The sequence below is a fragment of the Odocoileus virginianus genome, chromosome 4 (genome assembly GCF_023699985.2).
Source record: "Odocoileus virginianus isolate 20LAN1187 ecotype Illinois chromosome 4, Ovbor_1.2, whole genome shotgun sequence".
NCBI lineage: Eukaryota > Metazoa > Chordata > Mammalia > Artiodactyla > Cervidae > Odocoileus > Odocoileus virginianus.
The window spans coordinates 49,100,096-49,122,500 of record NC_069677.1 but is presented as its reverse complement, the minus strand read 5'-3'; the positions used below and the strand labels follow the sequence as shown (position 1 = coordinate 49,122,500).

The following is a 22,405-nucleotide window of genomic DNA, read 5'->3' as shown; positions in this document are numbered from 1 at the left end:
CTTCTATTCTCTTCTTTAAATAGTCCATTAAGTACACATTTATCATTAATGTATATTCAGAAATATTCCCAGGATACTATTGGATTATCTTATTTTTTTCTTCAAGAAAATATAAATAGTAAAACTTTAAGTATCTTGTCTATTGAATTTGTCTATTGTAATCTGTTCTCACTACAAAAACGCATTCTGCTTTGTGATGTTCCCTTATAAGCATAGTGAAAAGCAATTATAATTTAGTCAAAGATAATTAAATGAAAACAAGTGGTATTAAACTATAATCTCCCAAAAAGTCAGTAAATTTTCCTCCAGCCAAATCCTAAATCCATTAGGAAATAAATTAATGATTTTAAGTTTCATTGCAAAATATTATGCCTACCTTCCTTCTCATTGAAATAACACACTTGGATTGAAGTATATGTTTCGGTCTATATAACATTGAAGACATGTACACAAATAAAATTCATTAAAGAATTCATAATTTAGTATTTGGCCTACACATGTCCTGAAATATAGAAACATGATTTAATTGGGCATATAAATATTATACTGTCTCCAGAATTACAGTTTATATAATGCTATGCATTCTCATAACTTCTTGGGAAAGGACTTACCTCTTAAACTAGACCTCACTGGGAGGTGGGGAGGTACTTTGCTAATACTTTCTGTTAGTTCCAGTTTTAGGAAAAACCCAGATTCACAACACATGTTACTGAGTTCATCACACTATTGGATGTGTAAAGTAAGATAGGTAAGATTCATTCATCAACGTCCATCTCAAATCATTGTCCAACCAATCACAAGTTCAGATCAATGAGCAGTAATTAGAGAGGAGTGGAAGATGATGTTACAGTGACCACAGAAAGGCAAAGAAATCAGAAACCAGTGTGTGATGACAGAAAACATTTTTTTCATCATCAGTAGAGTTACACTATAAATTACTAACTTTATTAAATATTTACTCAAATCACTAACGTCATTGAGAAAGAGACAGATATCAATGACCATTTTTTTCTTAATCTAAGTTTTGCTTATTTGCTTGGTTATAAAGGAAATTTGAACACTGCATTTAAGAGAAAACCAATTGAGTTTTTGTATATACCACTAAATTCATTTTGTGTCTTTAATTCAGTCTATTTCTGGACTGAAGAGAGGGATGAATCATTGTGTATATTTCCAAGGAAACATTTGTTTAAACTTATCGATGCTGAACTCAAATATTTACTCTGATATTCAACTCACAGATCTTATTAATGGAATTTAAACAGGTAAGAAACCCCCAAATAACTCCACTGATTATTTTAACACCTAGTTAATGGCTTAGAATAACTGATGGGTAGCTGAAGTTTATGTAATTTATAATTAAAACAAAACTCCACTTCAGAATGTCCTGGAGTTGTTCATTTATATGTGAAAACTGAAACAAATATAAAAAACTTCAATAAATATATTTTCTTCCAAGAAATGACACATTGTGACTTTTCTGTTATTGTTGGGTTTGATGTTTTTGCCTCTAAGGAGGTCAGCAATATGGAAACATAAAGGCCAATTTAATTTGTGCATCTGCGGCTGCCAAGTATTTTAATTCAGACAGCTGTGACTGAAGAGTTAATATTTTACTTGTCAAAATCCAAAAGAAGGCCAGTGAATCACTCTAATTCTCATTAAGAGGCTTTCCCCCAGTAGCACCCTAATTCAAAATAATGAAAGTAGAGACTGAGTGCGATTCTAATACCAGTTGAGACCTATCTTTTAATATTTCTCCAGTGATGGATTAGGGATCGGGGAAATTCATCTCAGATCATAGAGCCTAATTTAATAAGGGATCATTCCAAGAGTATTGCATTTTATAATAATGTCATTTAATGTGTCGTCTTCCATTTTTACTGTCCCATATGTATGCTTACACGATGGTGCCATAGGGATAAACTTTTAAAGAACCAGGATCATTTTTAGTTTTCATTTTCCTTAAGTAGGGGGCCCATCAATGAAAGCATCCATTAGTACTTTTATCATCACAATATAAGGGAGAGGGAAATGTCTGATTTGGAGGAAAACTTATTAGAACTGTAAGTAAATATTTAACTTTTTACTGAATCAAGCATCGAAGAGGGTGAAAATGTTTAAGAGAAGGTTTTAAACAAATCAAATTTCATCATCTAATATGTTAAAATAATACAAAAGCCTGGAGTCCTAATAAATAGTTTAAAATGAACAGAAATAGTATTCTAAAAGTCTAATCTTGCTTTCCCTTATTGCCCCTCATTTTCAACTGATTTATAAAGCGAGTGAAGCTTTAATAACTGCTTAGTAAAGGCTAATTATTTATGCTGCCTAACTTAGGAAAATAATATGAAGGGCTATTTTTCCACAAATTGCATTCACTTACTCAATGAGGAAAACAAATTGTCAGGAACAACATTATATGAAGTACTTAACTTTATTATTTTATATTAACATCTAACTGTATTTAATCAGCTTTGCTATTTTATCTTGGCATTACAGTGCATGTGAAATACTTGGCGATTACTGGTGCACTGGTTAAGCAAGTCCAGGTCAGAGCATCATAACCATATAAATGTCAATACATTATTATTGGCTATAACTCCTGCAGCAGCAGCAGGCATGCTGCCTAACCACAGTTACATTCTATAAAGCCTTTAGGACAGCTGGTGTTACAATAAAAAAGTTTCCTTTAAAATATATTCTTGTGATTGGGGCCTTACCTTTAGATGGTGCCTCTAATAGGTTTCTTTTCCATTCTGATGGCATTAGTTTAAAACACATAAACTCTAAGGATCTAAATTTTGTCCTAGAAACCTTACTTTTTTGTAAATGATAATCTGGTTACTCTTATTTTTCAAAAAATAAAAATACAATAAATTTTTTAATTTTTAAAATGCTTTTGCTCTTGTCTGTCTTTTCCTCTATGTTCTAGCAATTCAGTGTTCCTTTAAGTATTGAAGATGATTTAACACTTTCCCTGTATTTTAAAATAAATCTTGTTTTCTTATAGCCTTTGGTTTTTTATTCTTGTCTTGCCTAAAATATGCCTTCTTGCTATTTTTTTCTCACTTATTCTTAGGACTTCAGTTCCTATTTTTCTTTTTTAAAACTGTATTATATTGTCTACTGTATCCTAAAATAATTCCCTGGGACCTGATTTTTTTTTGCTATTTCTTTTGTTCCTTTATCATATTTTCCCTTTAATTCTCCTTAGTTCTACTCATTCAGTTTACACGCTGTTGTCCATTTCATGTATCATTTCATCTTTTACTCTTTCTTAAGGCAAAAAGAGTTCTCCCACTGATAAGAATAATGTAACATGTATACACATTCAGCACCTGAAATCTTTAAGAAAGCAATTTGCAAACAAAAAACAAAGTGATATTCAAAATCATGTCTATAAGTTAGAAAAAGACCAGTGAGTGTTGTCATCTACAGAATACTTAGAAATGATTATTTCAGTCATTCGTGGAGTAGTGGGGATGGGAATAAAAACAAAGAAATAAAACCAAAAACAAATGTTTAAAATTAAGTGCATATTATTTTTAATCATCTGGAGGAAATGATCACAACCAACTTGGACATACTTTTCGTAGTTCCCTTTGCTTTTCTAAAATTCAATTCATCCCATCTTATTTCAAAACTAATTTATATTTAAACTGCTTCTATTTTTATCTATTTTAATGTGAAATTATGGTCATATGGAATTTCACATAACCTACTGGTTATTATGTGAAGATATTAATATTACAATATTTTCAATTATACTGTGAACAGATTAACATGCTGCATTCACATGAAAACTAGAAAATCTTCATATGACCACAAAATCTTTTTTTTGCACACAATAATTAGGACTTAGAGGGTGAATTTTTTTCTTTACATCCAGAATATATTTGCTAAATAATAAAGAAAGTTCTAGTAATTAAAAAGACAGTTTGAATCTAAACCTGCTTCCATGGTGAGAAGGGAGACCAAGATTTTCAGATGAAATTGAACAGACTGATATTTATATACAAACTTTCATAACAAAATGCACATGGGATGAATCAAAGTAATATGAGAATTCAGAAACTTGTTGCAATAGGAAAGATGTATCATCTCAAGGTGTAAAATATGAGTATCAGTAGTAAAGACACTCAGCAAAGAATCAGACTGAATTAAAGAGATTGTGCTCTGCAAGCTGACCTAAAGAACTATTTACATTCTATTCAACACTTCTTGAAAATCTACAACACATAATCATAACCATTTTTAACAGTTGTCTTATTAACACAATTAAATTGACACCCCAAAAAAATTTAGTCCCTTTTTCACTTAATTTACCAGTCTTTCATTTTGAGTCAATAAATCATAACATAAATGCCAATTATTTTCAGCACTTTTTTTTTTTTTTCAGCACTTTTGATGCCAAGATCTGAAAAATTTTTGTTATGAGAAAGAAAGTTTGAGCGGCCATGACAAAGGAAATATCTAGTGCTCAGAATAGTTTATGGTTACTGTGGCCAGAGATTAAAATCACCAAGCAAAAAATACTTTCAGAGAAGTTAGTTGGATGCATTTAATACAGAATTACCTCCAGAAAACTGAGTGGGTTTTTTAATGTGATGATGCAAGTACCATTAGACCACTGATAAACACATAATTCGCTTGATTATGCCCTCTTAACTTGCCCACATACTCTGTTCCTCCATTGAAATACTTTTTGATGTTAAATCTACTTGGAAATTGTCGAATTTCACAAGGATATGATGTAAACTACTGACTTATGGTGTTTTAGTTTGGCTCAGCTAAAGAAAAGAGTCCCACCATTTTACCATTTCAGGGTTTTCCTTGGGATTTGTATAGCATTTTCACATTTGTTAACTCCTTTGAGCCTCACAATATCCCAGTGAGGTAAGTGCTATTATCCTCATTTATTCCTGAAGTCTTATCAATTTACCAAAGATCACACATTTAATAAGTGGCAGAGTTGAGACTTTTGATACCAAGTTAGGTGTATTCTACTTAACATGATACAACATGAAAATAAAAACTGGAGATACATGGTTTGTTCCAGAAAATAAATCATTTGTCTATCACAGTGTCACCTTTAAAAATGGACCCCCACTGGGCCCATGAGCAGACATTACATAGTATATTAGGTTTCTTAAAGTCTTCTGTTCATATTCAACCTAAATTATCCCATTCCATTTCACTGCTCTTCACCATGGTGTTGTGACTTTGAAATATTTTCTGTTCAGAAGACAGACATAATTTCTTCTCATTTCTTATTGGTTAGGTTATATATAATTAGTTCTTTACATCAAATTTTCAGGTCCTTTATATATAATGGACTTTGTTTTTCTATAAATCTCCCAATCCCCCAAGCCAGTTCTAACTTCCAAACAATCCAGGAAAAACAGTCATTGACACTTCTACTCAAGAGTTACAGAGGAGACCACACTGACATGCAAGCCTATTATTTTAAGTCTATTATAGATACAGTTCCCAAATATGTCAAATGATTTCTTAATTTGGTTCAATACAGAACATCTATGGTACTTCGGTTTGGTGATCAGTTTTTATTAGTTTCAACAATATTGTCTTCTAGGCTACTTATCAATTATATGTGGGAGAAAGTTCAGTTTTATTTTGTTGGGTAAATTTTCCTCATAAATCAGATTCTTGTTAGACTATATGGAGAGGCCTCTCGGAATTATACGCAAAATGATTGCAACTTATTTCACTGTATTTCATTTTAAATCTCCTTTTCCCATTTTACCTAGCATTTTAAAGCATTTCCAAGTTTATTATCATTCATACATCTTAACGGCTGTTTTAGTTTACATGACCTTGAAAGGAAAATATTCTCTATTCTCTTCTAATACTCACCAAGTGGCAGCTTTCTTCTTTCTTCTATAACCTCTTTCATTTCAGATCCAGAATTCACTTTTTCAGGAGGTGAAGTAGACAATAGTGTATTTTTAGAAGCACTAGGACAGTACCCCTTACTTTAAAAATATCATTGATGTTCAAAAGTAAACAGGGAAGAAAACCTGTAATGTTTCAATTAGAGATAAAGTAAATAATAAATGTAAATATTTCATGCAGAAGTAATCCAGGAAATTACAGTCCCACCAAAATGTTTCATGGTAGAATGGAGAAGGAAAGATAGAGACTGTCAGGGGCCTAAAATGAAGAGAAATTTTAAAAGCAAAAAGAAGAGACAAGAGATGCAGAACGGTATTAGGACTGGCTGTCTCTGGTTAGAGTGAGCACTAATTATTGCTACCTTCCATAAAAACATTCTCAGTTAGTCATAAATGGAAGCAAACTCTAATCCACATGTTGCAACAACCTGACTTGTATATCTACAGTGAAATTTTGTAGTCAAGTTGTTAATAATAATTTGTAAGAAGCAAATCATAATGATATCAGAGTGTGCTCCATCCTGATTTCTTTTGTTTTCTATTGAAATTTTTGTTTCCATCCTGGGCTTTCTTTTGGTCGCCTAATGCCAGACAGGATAACTAGCGATTTCCTTAGTAATTATGATTAGCATATTATGAAGAATAAATATGCTCCTGAAGTAAATAAGCAATCAAGAAGATAAAAATGGGAGCAGAGAGGTTGTTGTCAGTTCATCAAACCCTCAGCTGATTATAAGTTCTTCTGTAATCAGGTCATAAGCTTCCCTGTTGGGGCTTTGTGCCTGAATGTCATAAGGAATCCTGGAGTTAAAGTTGTCCTTCTCTATCTGAATACCTAAATATAGTAAGAGAAGTTAGCAGTGCCTTTACTTTTAATTTCTTTCCTATTGAGAATGCCATCATTGTTTATGGATCCTTGTGTTTATGCAAAACCCTCAAATTTTAAATGGGAAAGTTAAATGCTTAAATTACAGCCCCAACTTAAAAATGCTATAATTATAGTTGAGATCATATTTTATCTTCCATCACTCAAAATCTTCACAAAGCTTTGTATCATTTTAGTTTTAATTGTACCCAAGTTACATGATTAAAATGTTAAGAATTAAAACAGAATATTTTGTTTTCATTATTCCTCCAGACAGTTGTCTGTTTTGATGATTTGATTGTAGGAAACATCAGTGGGGTAAAATTATTCCAGGAGAGGCCACTTGAAAAAATGTCAGTTGAGACTGAATAAGTATCTGCCCTCAAGAATAACTTGAGGCATTATTTTAACCTGATCTTTATAAAGACCATAAAGGGATTATCTGAGAAATAACCTCATGCTATGCAATGAATCACATTTGAGTTTCTAAACAGTTAATTTCTGAGCAACTAGTGGCATAATTATATATAATTAAATTATGTCTAGCTGCACAATAAGTGGGAAACGACTCAATGAACCACAGCGTGGTTCTGGTATTAGGTCCACTTTACCAGGACATCAGTGGAACTCAATGGAGGAAAGGTTACAGAAAATGGTTCTACCCTGGTCTGGTCTGGTTTTCTTTTATCCGTTGCCTTCTTCTATCTCAAGCCAAAGCAGTAATTTTAGAGAACTTTCACTTCCCCTAAGTTTAGACTGCATTCACTCACTCAGCAATCATTTGCTGAGAAGTCTCTGTGCGCTTGGCAGTAACTAAGCCAGGCATGGCCCCTGCGCTCAGGGAGCATACAGCATGCATATCTCAGAGAGATATTAGCCAAGTAAGTACAAGTGTGATAAACGTTACACAAGAGAAGGGCAGGGCAAGATCTGTGGTGTAATGGAAAGCGTTTCTAAGAAAAATATATGTGAAGATGGGACCTGAATTATGTAATATGAAGGGTGGAGGGAAAGAGCATTTCTGTCAGGGCAGTGCTTGTGCAAAGGTCCTGAGATACGAAATGAAAGTCTGCATGGCTGAAGTGCAGGTCACAGGGAGCAAATCTTGAGCCTGGAAAGATAGGCAGAACCCTGGAGGCAATGTGAGGGATCGATCATGAGTTGACTCACAGGTACGTGCAGAGGGAAGTCATTTAGAAGTTTTAACATATATATTGTGAAAACATCACCCTGAGGGCAGAATGAAGAATATGGGGAGGGGTAGAGAGCTGAGTCAGCAAATCTGGAAAACTCAGCACTGGCCCCAGGACTGGAAAAGCTCTGTTTTCATTCCAATCCCAAAGAAAAGCAACGCCAAGGAACGCTCAAACTACTGCACAATTGCACTCATCTCACACAGTAGCAAAGTAATGCTCAAAATTCTCCAAGCCAGCCTTCAACAGTATGCAAACCGTGAACTTCCTGATATCCAAGCTGGATTTAGAAAAGGTAGAGGAACCAGAGATCAAATGGCCAACATCTGCTGGATCATTGAAAAAGCAAGAGAGTTCCAGAAAAACATCTATTTCTGCTTCACTGACTATGCCAAAGCCTTTGACTGTGTGGATCACAACAAACTGCAGAAAATGCCTCAAGAGTTGGGAATATCAGACCACCTGACCTGCCTCTTGAGAAATCTGTATGCAGGTGAAGAAGCAACAGTTAGAACTGGACATGGAACAACAGACTGGTTCCAAATCGGGAAAGGAATACATCAAGGCTGTATATAGTCACCCTGCTTATTTAACTTATATGCAAAGTACATCGTGAGAAATGCTGGTCTAGATGAAGCACAAGCAGGAATCAAGATTGCCAGGAGAAATATCACTAGTCTCAGATATGCAGATGACACCACCCTTATGGCAGAAAGTGAAGAAGAACTAAAGAGCCTCTTGATGAAAGTGAAGAGGAGAGTGAAAAAGTTGGCTTAAAACTCAACATTCAGAAAACTAAAATCATGGCATCTGGTCTCATCACTCCGTGGCAAATAGATGGGGAAACTTTGGAAACAGTAACAGACTTTATTTTTCTGGGCTCAAAAATCACTGCAGCTGGTGACTGCAGCCAAGAAATTAAAAGACGCTTACTCCTTGAAAGAAAAGCTATGACCACCCTAGACAGCATATTAAAAAGCAGAGACATTACTTTGCCAACAAAGGTCCATCCAGTCCAAGCTTTGGTTTTTCCAGTAGTCATGTATGGATGTGAGAGTTGGACTATAAAGAAAGTTGAGAGTCGAAGAATTGATGCTTTTGAATTGTGGCGTTGGAGAAGACTCTTGAAAGTCCCTTGGTCTGTACAGAGATCCAACCAGTCCATCCTAAAGGAAATCAGTCCTAAATATTCATTCAAAGGACTGATGCTAAAGCTGGAAACTCCAATACTTTGGCCACCTGATGCGAAGAGCTGACTCATTTGAAAAGACCCTGATGCTGGGAAAGTTTGAAGGCTGGAGGAAAAGGGGATGACAGAGGATTAGATGGTTGGATGGCATCACTGACTCAATGGACATGAGTTTGAATAAACTCCAGGATTTGGTGATGGACAGGGATTCTTGGTGTGCTGCAGTCCATGGAGTCGCAAAGAGTCGGACATGACTGAGCAACTGAACTGAACTGAACCGAGAGAGCTAAGGTGGGGACACAGTTGATGTTAAGAAGTTTTAGACAGAAGTTTTAGACCAGTTAGGAAGCTTTAGACAATGGTCTTGGCCAATGTTGTTAATGTTTTGACGTAGAGTGATGCAATGTATTAAAGAAAACTGGAGGGGAGTTCAAGGCATATTTGGGGCAACAGATAAGACTTAGTGACTGAATAGATGTAAGTGGTAAAACACTCCAACAGACACTTGTTGAGAGATGGGAGTACCAGGTGATCAAGGGGTGAAGTCACTCAGTCGTGTCCGACTCTCTGCGACCCCGTGGACTGCAGCCCACCGGGCTCCTCAGTCCATGGGATTTTCCAGGCAAGAGTACTGGAGTGGGCTGCCACTTCCTTCTCCAGGGGATTTTCCCGACCCAGGGATCGAATCCAGGTCTCCCGCATTATAGGCAGAAGTTTTACCATCTGAGCTACCAGGGAAGCCTGAAATTCCTGCCAGAATTACAGAGGGAAGACAATCTAGAGTCTGTGCCTGCCACAGTACAGGCACACACACGCACTCTCATATCTTTCATTTCTTTCACCAGGTTTGCTTGTTACTCTTTCCACCACCAGTATCTCTTGTTTTTGATCTGTCAATATTACATCAGTGAGAAGGAGATAGATAATAAACCAATAAACATATAAACTTCAAGTGATAAGTGCTAAAAAGGGAAGGCAGATGGTGAGAGATGACTAAAGGATTAATGGCCTGAACAACTGACAGAGTCACCATTAACCAAAATAGAGAAGACCATGCGAGAACCAAGTTTGGGGGAAAAGTCAGGAGTTTGGCTTTGAATGCCAACAGGGGTTTGTTTACATAAATCATGTTTTATCTGTAGTATAGGATTCTATGTCACTGTTAACAAGAATGAGACATGAGACTTCCCTGGCAGGTCCAGTGGCTAAGACTCAATGTTCCCAATGCATGGGGCCTGGGTTTGATTCCTGGTCAGGGAAGTAGATCCCACATGCCACAACTGAGTTCACATAATTTGGTGCAGCTTAATAAATAAAAATTAAAATTAAATAAAAAGAATGAGATAGATCTAAATGAAGTATGTCACATAGCTCTATCATTTGTTATTAAGTGAGAGAAGTCAGTTTTGAAAAAATTTGTGTCCTATAATCCCATTTTTGTAAAAAATATACACATGCATATTTCATACAAAAATTTTTAGGCATTAAAATACACAGAATAAGTTCCGCAAAAATATTCCCCAAAGTGTTAACAGTGTTACTTATGAGAAATAGAAAGGATAAGGAGGGAAAAAAGGTGAGGTGTTTGACATTTTATAATCTGAACTTGTGTATTTTAATTTTTTACAATGAGAAATGCATTCACATAATTTTTTAAATTTCATAAAAAATTTGAATTCACTAAAAGATGGAATCACAGAGGAACTGCTAAGGTTACAGCACCATACAATAAGGCAATGACCTCTTCTTATGAGCTCCAGAGAACACCTTCCCTCTTACTGAGCCAGAAAAAAGACTGTACATCAAATTGTGAATTTTAGCCAGAAAAAAAATTGTTTCAAGGAACCTCAAGAAATCTGAAACAGATATGAGTGTCAGAAACTCAGCTTTCAGAAATGGAAAGGATATCCCTGAGGCAAAACCACAGGAAACACAGGCAGGGTCACAAAAAGACGTGGAACTTTTAGACCATGTCAAGGATGCTATTTAGGGCATGACAGGCAACCAACCTTCGAAGTCTGTTCCCAGAGGTCAACTCCCCAAAGATGGGCATGCCTTTCAGCAGTTTGTTTTCACACTCATCATAAGCTATTTGTAATTCTGAATCTGTACATCAATTGGTTATAAACCTGAGATTGCTTGTATCTTATCTTAGGAGGAGAGGAGAGGAAAAATAAGATGTGTTAAGTGGTTCTTATATGCCAGCCACCGGGCTAAAATATTGCATAGTCAACTCGGTTAAGCAACTAACAGACTCGAGAAGTGTGCATCTGTAAAGCTTTTATATGAAAATATATTTTAAGTGCAGTACAAAGAGCTCTAGAGCAACAATCAGGTCCATTCTTCTTTATTTCCACCATCCCTAGTACAAGACTAGGCACCTAGTAACTACTAGGTGCTCAATAATTGTTTACAGGTAGATGGAACAGGCAACAAGAGATCATTTATGTGAACCCTGTAGATCGGTCTTGTAAATCCTCTAAAACAAGAATAAACTCATTGAGCCCAAACTGTGTGCTGTGAACAGTCCTAGGTATTTTACATATATCACTTCCCTCAATTCTCCCCACACCCAGTCAGGTATCTAAAAGATGAGCAAACTAAAACCCAGCAATAGTGACCTGTCCATGGTCATCTTGGTAATCAGCAAAGTTAGGTTTAAACTAAGTCAATCTGACTCCAAACTTCATGCTTTTTTTCCTTCTTGCCCAGCACTTCTTCAAAATGAACTCTCCAGTAATGCTGTAGGGAAAAAACTCCAATATATTTAGTTAACATAAATTTTGTATATCTTAAGAGGCATATTGGTATAGCCCTGCTTTTGTAGATTTTTAGTGGGCATTAACTTTTACTTTACACCATGCATGGTAGAGTAGAATCAGTCTAGTTTTCAAAGTTTTGTTCTGTTTTTTATGTGACTATTAAAAGTTTACACTAGAGATGGTCCATAAACTGTGTTTATGGAAACCTCCCCACCTGGATTTTACCTAAAACAATGCAGTTTACTAGATTACCCACATATTAGATGCTTACTCGGCCATTTTACCTATGCTCATTGAATTTTTTGCCTCATGCCACAAGGAAGGATAGGGCTCTCTAGCAGGTGCTGAGTTTCCAATCAGCTAGCTCCCTGATGCCCCACAGCTTGCAAACCTTCTTCCGTTTCTAAAATTGCTGGCTCAGGGCCCTACATCTTCTCCACCAGCAAGTCTCCTCACCTCCTACTTCTAGCAGGTGCAAGTTACCTGAACATCTTGCCATCACAGCCCCATGCCTATTATATCTGTGCTTACCATTCTCCTGACCTCTTATTGTTGAGCAAGGGTCTCTCCCCCTGGGCTCCAGTCCTCACCTTCTCCCTCCCCTGTCTTCTCAAGAATCTTGGAAAAATAGCTAACCATAATCCCCTCTCCCATATCTCTAACCTCTCTTTTCTGGTGCCTTCATATCAGTATTTTTAAGTTAAAAACCTTCTAGGTCCCACATACTCTCAAGTCTCTGCCTGATTTTTTCCTTCACTTCACAGGCAAACATTTCAAGAGAGCTAACCTCAACCTGTAGAGACATCTACACCTCTCATTTCCCTTTGACCCACTCTGGGCTGGATTTTTGGCTATATCCTTTCCCCAGGCAACCTTTCCACATACTTATCACAAAGGACCTCTTTGTAACAAACCCAGTAGGTCTGACTCAAGTCCCCCTCCGAACCTGACCTCTTAGCAGGATTAACACAGGTACCTACTGTCTCCTTAAGACATTCTCTTTCTTACTCCCCAGCAAACACCGAGTTTTCTCCTTCTTCAGCCTCCACTTTGAGTTCTATTTTCAGGGATCCCCCTGCTCTTCTTGACCCTGGAATGCGGATGCTCCTCAGGCCTTCCCTAGGCTCCCTGTTCTTTGCATAATGTCTTCTCTTTATAAGCAGGCTCACGCGCTCCGTGACTTTTGCGACATCTGTAAATCACCAACCCCAAACCTATATCTCAAACCTAGACCTCTCTTCTGAGTTCAAAACTAATCCATAAACTTAAGAGCCTAGCTCTCCGTTGCCTGAGTTTTATTATTAAATTTTTACTCAAGAACTCAATGGGTGCTCGCTTCAGCAGCACATATACTAAAATTGGAACGATACAGAGAAGATTAGCATGGCCCCTGCGCAAGGATGACACGCAAATTCGTGAAGCGTTCCATATTTTTGGAAACTATAAGCAAGGTGAAAAGACAGCCCTCAGATTGGGAGAAAATAATAGCAAACGAAGCAACAAAGGATTAATCTCAAAAATATACAAGCAACTCCTCCAGCTCAACTCCAGAAAAATAAATGACCCAATCAAAAAATGGGCCAAAGAACTAAACAGACATTTCTCCAAGGAAGACATACAGATGGCTAACAAACACATGAAAAGATGCTCAACATCACTCATTATCAGAGAAATGCAAATCAAAACCACAATGAGGTACCATTATACGCCAGTCAGGATGGCTGCTATCCAAAAGTCTACAAGCAATAAATGCTGGAGAGGGTGTGGAGAAAAGGGAACCCTCTTACACTGTTGGTGGGAATGCAAACTAGTACAGCCACTATGGAAAACAGTGCGGAGATTTCTTAAAAAGCTGGAAATAGAACTGCCATACGACCCAGCAATCCCACTTCTGGGCATACACACCGAGGAAACCAGATCTGAAAGAGACACGTGCGCCCCAATGTTCATCGCAGCACTGTTTATAATAGCCAGGGCATGGAAGCAACCTAGATGCCCATCAGCAGACAAATGGATAGGAAAGCTGTGGTACATATACACCATGGAATATTACTCAGCCATTAAAAAGAATTCATTTGAATCAGTTCTAATGAGATGGATGAAACTGGAGCCCATTATACAGAGCGAAGTAAGCCAGAAAGATAAAGACCAATACAGTATACTAACACATATATATGGAGTTTAGAAAGATGGTAACGAAAACCTATATGCAAAACAGAAAAAGAGACACAGATGTACAGCACAGACTTGTGGACTCTGGGAGAAGGCGAGGGTGGGATGTTTCAAGAGAACAGCATTGAAACATGTATATTATCTAGGGTGAAACAGATCACCAGCCCACGTTGGGTGCATGAGACAAGTGCTTGGGCCTGGTGCACTGGGAAGACCCAGAGGGATCGGGTGGAGAGGGAGGTGGGAGGGGGGATCGGGATGGGGAATACATGTAAATCCATGGCTAATTCATTTCAATGTATGACAAAAACCACTGCAATGATGTAAAGTAATTAGCCTCCAACTAATAAAAATAAATGTAAAAAAAAATAAATTAAAAAAAAATAAAAGCTGTATATGAAAAAAAAAAAAGAACTCAATGGTACTATATTTGCTTAATGCTTGCATGTTTGAGAATGTCTTTCTGGTATTATAATCAAACAGCTATAATATTTGTCAAAATATTATATTATATCATATATAGCATAAGATTGAACTGGCAGAGGAGTAGACAAATTGACCAATACGACAGAACAGAGGCTCTAAAAGTTAATCTCAGTATGTATAAAAATTTAATATGCAATAACAGCAATACTTATGGGAATTTCCTGATGGTCCAGAGGTTAAGACTCACACTTTCACTGCAGGAGACATAGGTTTGACCCCTTACCAGGGAGCTAAGATCCTACATGCCCCACAGCACAGCAAAAATATTTTTTAATAAATTAAAAATAATTAAATAAAAGGCAAAAAGTGACATTTATATTCATGAAAATGGTGTTGACACAATGGACTAAACATCTGAAAAAACAAAATTAGGCTTTTAACTTAAACTACATATAAAAATTAATGCAGATGAATTAAAATCTTAAATATAAAATTTTAAATAACACACATCTTGTAAGAACATGTAGGTGACTCTCAGAATAGGTCGTGGTAGGGGACCTTTTCAACTAATGCAGGAAACCTAGAAGCTATAAAATAAAAGGCAGACTTTGTAAATACATATTTTTAAACTAAAGACATATATATTAAAATTTATCATGAACAATAAATAATAGAGTTGAAAACTATTTGCAAGGCAGATGACAGATAAAGAGTTAATATTGATATAACTGACCACTAAAACTTTGTAGCTTCTATATACACACAAAAAGAATATGTACAAAATGTGTACAAAAGTGAAAATATCATGCAAATTACTAAATAAAATGCCACATGTGACACAATGGCATTACATATTTAATACATAATGGTGAATATCTGCATTTAAAAATTGGCAAATGACACAAATAAGCAATTCACAGCAGAAGTATAATAAACAGCCAATAAGAACTTGGGAAATAACTTATCCTCACTAGAAAATAAAGAAATATAAAATAAAACAGAAATAAGATGCTTTTAAAATAAATGCACATATCAAATTATAATTTTCAAAGTTGGTAAAATTTACGGGGAAATAGACTATCTCATTGGAGAAGGGAATGGCGACCCACTCCAGTATTCTTGCCTGGAGAATTCCATGGACAGAGGAGCCTTGTGGGCTACAATCTGTGGGGTCACAAAGAATTGGATATGACTGAGCGACTCACACACACATACACACACAGAGTTTCTCAGACCTAGCTGATTGGAGTATAATCAAGTACAGCCTTTGATTCAACACTACCACTTCTGGCATTTGCATAAGAAACTAATCAAAGATGTACACAATTATTTAGTTATAAAAACAATTATTATAGCACTATTTATAGTAGAAAAATTGGTAATAAGTATTTATCAATAAATGTTTTAAGTAAACAAGGTTTATCTATATAAGAAAATATAATGCAGGCAGCCAAAATTATAGTATTAGCCTATATTTATTGATATGGCATTATGTCCACATGATGTTATTGTGTAAAAAAAGTATATTTTCCATCATCAGTATATGCACACATAGTATTCTATGAGTATCTATGCTTCAACTAGTATCTAGAAGAATGTTTTTATTATTAACTACCTACTTCTTAGCATACCTCATTATTATTTTGACCAGTGATTATCTCTGAATAGAAAGATTTCAAGTGATTTTTTTTTAACTTCTTCCTATTTTCTGTACAGTTAGAATTTTTCGCAAGGAAGTTGTTTTATTTTTAGAAACTATTAAAGCTATCTTTATTGTAAAACTACATATATGAACCACATGGTTCCAATATGGTAAAAATATATGTATACAGGTATAGAAAAAAGAGACAAGAAGTATGTATAGTAAAATGTTATTAGTGGTTTTCTAGATAATAAGATTACGAGTGGGTTTTTCTACAAAGAACATGTACTGCTTTTATAATAAGGAGAAAGATAATCACAATAGTTATATAAAGAAACTCTTGGACATCCTCTGCTTCTATATGTCTTAAAAGCAAATCTTCATTTCTTAGGAACAGAAGATATTACACGGCATAATTGCTGAGATCCCTTCTAGCCCTGACATTTTAGTATTCTGAATATAGCCACACTGTACACTGTTGAAGTCCTATTTGAATATTAAAAATAATTCTTGACAAGTATCCAAAGGAGAACATTGTACTAGTCACCTACTATTTTATTCAAAATTATGTCACCAGAATGAAATTCTCCTAAAATAGCTATGAATGAAATATATGAAGGGAAGGGTGTGGGAGAAAGGAGGGAGGGGGGAAGAGAGAGAGAGAGAGAAAGAGAGAAAAGTCTTGTCTGGGTTCCCTGAGACACATAAATAATAGCCCCTCCTTTCAGCGGTTTTAGAAATAGTCACCAAAATCCAAACCGCTAATATGTAGAACTCTTCAGAAAAGGATGTTATGCAACACTTCTGAAAAATGAGAGTGCTTCATACATGCAATGGACCAGATCTGTTACTTATTTTCCACTGCACTCCTGTGAAGTATGGGAATATTCCAAACAGGTTTCAAGACAAGAGTAAGAGCAAGGTGATTTGGTCAGGACCACAGGGCAGCCATCTGAGCTCAATTCACTGACTCGTAAGTGGCTGAAACTGCTTCTCCCTCCGGGTACAGCTACAGCTCTGGGGCATTTTCTGTTTCCGCAGATTAATAATGGAGGCCCACTCCACCCTTGGTTGTGGAGGTCTCACCCTTGCTAATCCACCTGAACATGATACAGCAAGGAGCAAGGTCAATAACTGAAATTTATTTATTTATTTGAATTCCATGCACCTACACAGATATAAGTGCATGTATATCTCTTTTCTGTATCATTGTGTATATTTTGCATCCTGATCATTCAATGAAAGATGTGTAATTCAGTTATAAATGGAAATAAGTACATATTATAAAATAAATAAGTTACAGTATATAATGTATAGCACAGGGAATACAGTTAATAATATTATAATAACTTTGAATGGTGCATAATCTCTAAAATAATCAAATCACTATGTTGTACACCTGAAATGAACATAATGCTGTGAATCAATTATACTTATAAAAACAAAAATCAGGTTGACAACTGAAGAGATGCTTAAAAGTTTACAACTAATCAAGTGATTGATTATGAAAAATAGACTTCAAAGAAATTACCTTTAGAACCCTCCTAAGCTTTCTGGAGGCGGTGGGGGGTGGGGGGGTTCCCTGATGACTGAGTGGTAAAGAATCTGCCTGCCAATGCAGGGGACATGGGTTCCATCCCTGGTCTGGGAAGGTACCCTGGAAAGGGAAATGGCAATCCACTCCAGTATTCTTGCTTGGGAAATCCCACGGACAGAGGAGCCTGGTGAGCTACAGTCCACAGGGGTCTCGAAGAGTCAGACTTGCCTTAGGAACTGAACAACAACCAAGTTATCTAGAACTGAATAGACTATAGGCATCTTAAGTGTATTTAAATGAAAGACAATATCTGTAACTATCTGAGGAAAACTAATTTCAATACTCTCAGTTTTAAAATTTGCTTTACAGTATGAGACTATGAGAAAGACATTCAATTCTTTTAGAGATTTAAAACAATTTAATCAATATTTTGCTTCATCACCATATTAGTAGAACATGAAAATACCACAGGCATTAACAATAGGTAATTGGGTACTAATTTTCACAGCTTAACTCTAGAGACTTGATTAAAATGAAAAAAAAAAAAAACAACAATCTTCACTTTATAAATTTATTCCACCTTAGTGCCACATACCGCAGAGAAAAACTTGAAATCAACAAGCAGAAGTAACAGACATTATTTACTAAATATATGAACATGCATGGCACCACAGCCTGTCCTTTATGAATAAGATATCTGCAGATTCACTTTACAAATGTTTCCCATCATATTCTAAATATTTTATGTATCACCCTCTGCCCTTTGCCTCTTCCATTCTTGTACCGGTATGATCTACTCCTTGTACCTCTCCCCTGCCACAGGGGCTCCTAAATTCCAAATTAAGAAATTAGAAATTTTGCTCCAGTTATACTTTAACTTAAAGATTAATTATTATTAAGTTAAAGGGGTGCATAAGAAGAAGGAGAATCTTCCTTTATTTTTCCTGTCCCTACTCTCTGAGGATACTGCAGAAAACAGAGTGTTTTGTATTTACAACAACCACTCAGACATAAAAACAGAAAATAAAATTCTACAGAGAAGAAATGAGATTTTTGTGTCCCTTTATTTCAACTAGTTCAATTCAGATACCTAGGACAAGAAAGAATAATTATTCTCCAAGTTATCAGTTTAAAACCAAATAACTAGATGTTTTACAAGATATAAAACAAATTGACAATGTGAAGATCAGTATGACAATTAGTAAGCAATAATAACATATGTGAGTCTATCTTTTAAAGGTACAAGGAAGTCTGAAGTGTATTCCTTTTTCATTTTGTATATACTATTTGAAAGTGTATTTCTTAGATTTGATCAACACCTGGGGTCTTCTAACACAGGCATCCTCTAACCTTTTGAGTAGTAAGAGCAAAATTTCAGTCACTTACAAGCTGCTTTCTTCATCGATGTGACTAGAGCTGACATCTTGACAAAAACCTACACTTTGAAAAGCACTAAGGCAAAAAGTTCCAAATTGCTCTGTCAAAACACGAAAATACCATCCTTATCTTGTACCACAATCCTATCCTCCCTCCCTGCTCCATTAATGAATAGTTAAAGCAATAATAAATGAAAAGGAAAATGAGTTACTCACATTTTATGAGAGTATTGATATAAATAGTAATAAACATTAAAAAATGATATATTTAGTCTGAATCCTAAAAAAATATTTTGTTTGAGAATAATCCAACAGTGGATGAATTTGCCTGGTGAAGTAATTAGAGCAGAGTCCTTGCCTATCCAGGGCTTAGAAAGAATCTTCTGATGTTTAAAAATATTAATAAACTTAGATATTATTTTATTTTGATATTGCTGTTTTATATTATAAAGATACAACATTTTGTGACACAAATTTTCACTTGTTTTCTATTTTTAAAAACCAAAAGCTCTTACCTCATATTTAGCCTTTTCATTTGAACACATCTGTTTAAAATGCTTGTATAATACATCTTTTAATGTGCTTTAGCTCTTAATTAATGAGGGAAAACTCTAAAATCACAGAAATAGAAAAGTCATATGTTATAAGGAATGTATTGATTTAATAGTATTCCCATGTTTATGTAAAAAATTCATAAATTTAGCAGAAATAGAAAAATATTTTAAGCATATGAATATCTGTAAATAACAGGCAACAAAAAATGTATTCAAATAAACTAAAGAACTTGGAACTCTGCAGAAAATTGACTTTTAAAAAAACTCATGTGTATGATTGGCATCTTGTGAAATAGAGTTGCTATATTTTTATGAAAACAAAATGAAGTCTTCTGATTTTACTTATACACAAAGAATAATGCACTCTTCTTCGTTTGTATATATTGATGCATCATTTTAAATATTTATACAAAGAAAGTGAATCCTAAATACGTTTACTCTCTGAGTCTCTCTGTTTGACCTCTGACATAATACCATTTCTTGACTGAATCATTGATTCCAAGGCATACACTTTCATTTATAAAGTATGTCCTACTAACTTTAAATCATTTATACTTAGAAAAAGCCTCCAAGATTCATATTTACTTTTCAAGTGAAATTAATATTCAAACTTAGAAAAGCATGGTCTATATAAATGTGAATTCCTCCCACCCCCATTAAAATCCTGGTATCTTTTATTTATAGAAATACAAATACTATGATCATTGGTGGATTATCTTAATTTAATGAACAGAACTTGTGTAATACCTGTAAATGTAACATTGAAAGTGAAAAATTCTAACCTTGATTTTAGAAAAGCACTATTTATTTCCAAAATTGATATTTGAAATTATGGATATATCAGAAAGAATGTAAGGTTGCGATTTAATAATTAAAAGCAAAACAAAACATCATAGCTTTTATTGAGCCAATGAATCTCCAATTCTAGAATTTCAAATTATAGTTTATATTTCCAATACCATTTAATTATCATTGAATCACTAAAGTGTGGTAAATACTTAAAACTGAAAGATTTTCATCCTTTGGAAACAATATGAATATTAATGACACCTGACAAAAATGGCCTTTGCTCTGTTTAACATTTAATCAAGTAGTTAATATTAAAACTGGAGACAGAAAAGATGTGTTGAAAGCAGTTACTTGTATATTGAGATTTGGAGAAAAAACTACATGTGGTTTCCATTGTCCCATGGCCAACATTTTGGAATTTCTTGCAGAATGATATATTTACATTTCTCAAAACTGAAAAAAATCTGCCTTCTTATTGGAGTTTACCATATGTCAAAACACTTCAAAAGCTAAACATTTCATATAAGGAAGGAGAAACAGACTAATCTATAATGTATATAAGATTAACCAGAGGAAATTTCAGGATGTCAAAAATGGTGTTCTAGTTGTCAGTTAATTAATGCTCAAGTAATCCTTGATAAATCCTAACCAATGTTTTAATTTATGTGACTCTATCAAACATGTTTATTATATTCTTATACAACTTGCTAATTCAGTAACTTATCTGTTAAAGTTAATAAAACATCTGTAGCGCTACATTTTAACCTGTACAAGGGCACTCTAAATACAGGCTCTTCATATTTATTCAATTAACTGAACTCTATCAGTAAACACAATGACCCGGGGCCTAACTCATAAAAAATGCATTATTTACATGGAATATTCTTGAATTTGCTTGAAAAATTAATTATAAAGCAAACTTTTCTCAGTGTATGTACACAGTAATTACCCCCAAGCCCTTGAAAGCAAATGTTATTGAGCACAGCTCACCTATATCAATGAGATGACAGAAGCATCAAAAACTTCAATTTGTATCCAAAGGCCGCATGAGTCAACTTACTGTATATGCACAGACATTTTACTGTTCTGTAAGGCATGCTGTTGCAAGCATAATATCCATTTAACATATGGTAAAGATGGAGAACCATAAAATGCATCTAGAAAAAAATCCAGCTAATGACAAAGAGCAGGTAAGTGAATACTTCAAACCTCAAAACATATACCAATCAGCAAGTCTGAGTAACATCTCTCTCAGGATATGAACAAAAATAACTAGCGTGGATTTTATTGCATGCATCTTTTAAATCATAATAACTGAAAAGATTATATATAGATCTAATCCAAGTGAACCTAGAGTCACAACGTGTTGCCCCAGAAGAACAATTGTATCAGATGCTTAACTAATAAGTATTTTACCAAAACTTGGCAAATAAGTTGAGAAACGAAATTCTAAAAGGTGACAGAATCATGGGCAAAAATAATGGAGACTTATAAAACACATTCTGTAGTTGATAAAGTAGTTGACTTCTTGAGAGGACTGTAAAATTATCAGGGAAAGGAGAGCAGATGTTACACATTTGAACTTGGTAAAAGGGTTTGATGCACTGCTTCATGAAAAGTCACTCGAGAAATTAGTTCAAATTGACTTGGATCTGATCAGTGTCACACAGATTGAAAACTGCTTGAAAATCAGTAAACAAAAGATCATAACAAATGGCCGTATATCCATTTGGGGTAGAGACCAGCCACTGGAATTGGTGTTAAATCTGGTCTTAGTTAATGGTATTATGAATAATTTTTTTCAAATAAACACTTTTAATAGAAGTTTCAAATGCTGCTGCATTGAAAGATGATGCCTACAAAAGAAAGAACCGAAAATAATAGTTACAAAGAAAAGAGTTAAATACATAGGAGAGAATGTGAAATTTAGCTTATAAAAATTCACTCCAGAAAATAAGATGTGAATAAAAAACAATGATACTGAT

General features: G+C 34.9%; 1 non-coding gene across 1 annotated transcript; it reads left to right on the top strand.

The window, feature by feature from the left end:
• The first annotated feature begins 13,252 nt into the window (after positions 1 to 13,252).
• On the top strand, positions 13,253 to 13,359 carry LOC139034959 (U6 spliceosomal RNA). Its single transcript, XR_011487520.1, has one exon. It is a non-coding gene; the product is annotated as a U6 spliceosomal RNA (small nuclear RNA).
• Positions 13,360 to 22,405: the final 9,046 nt, after the last annotated feature.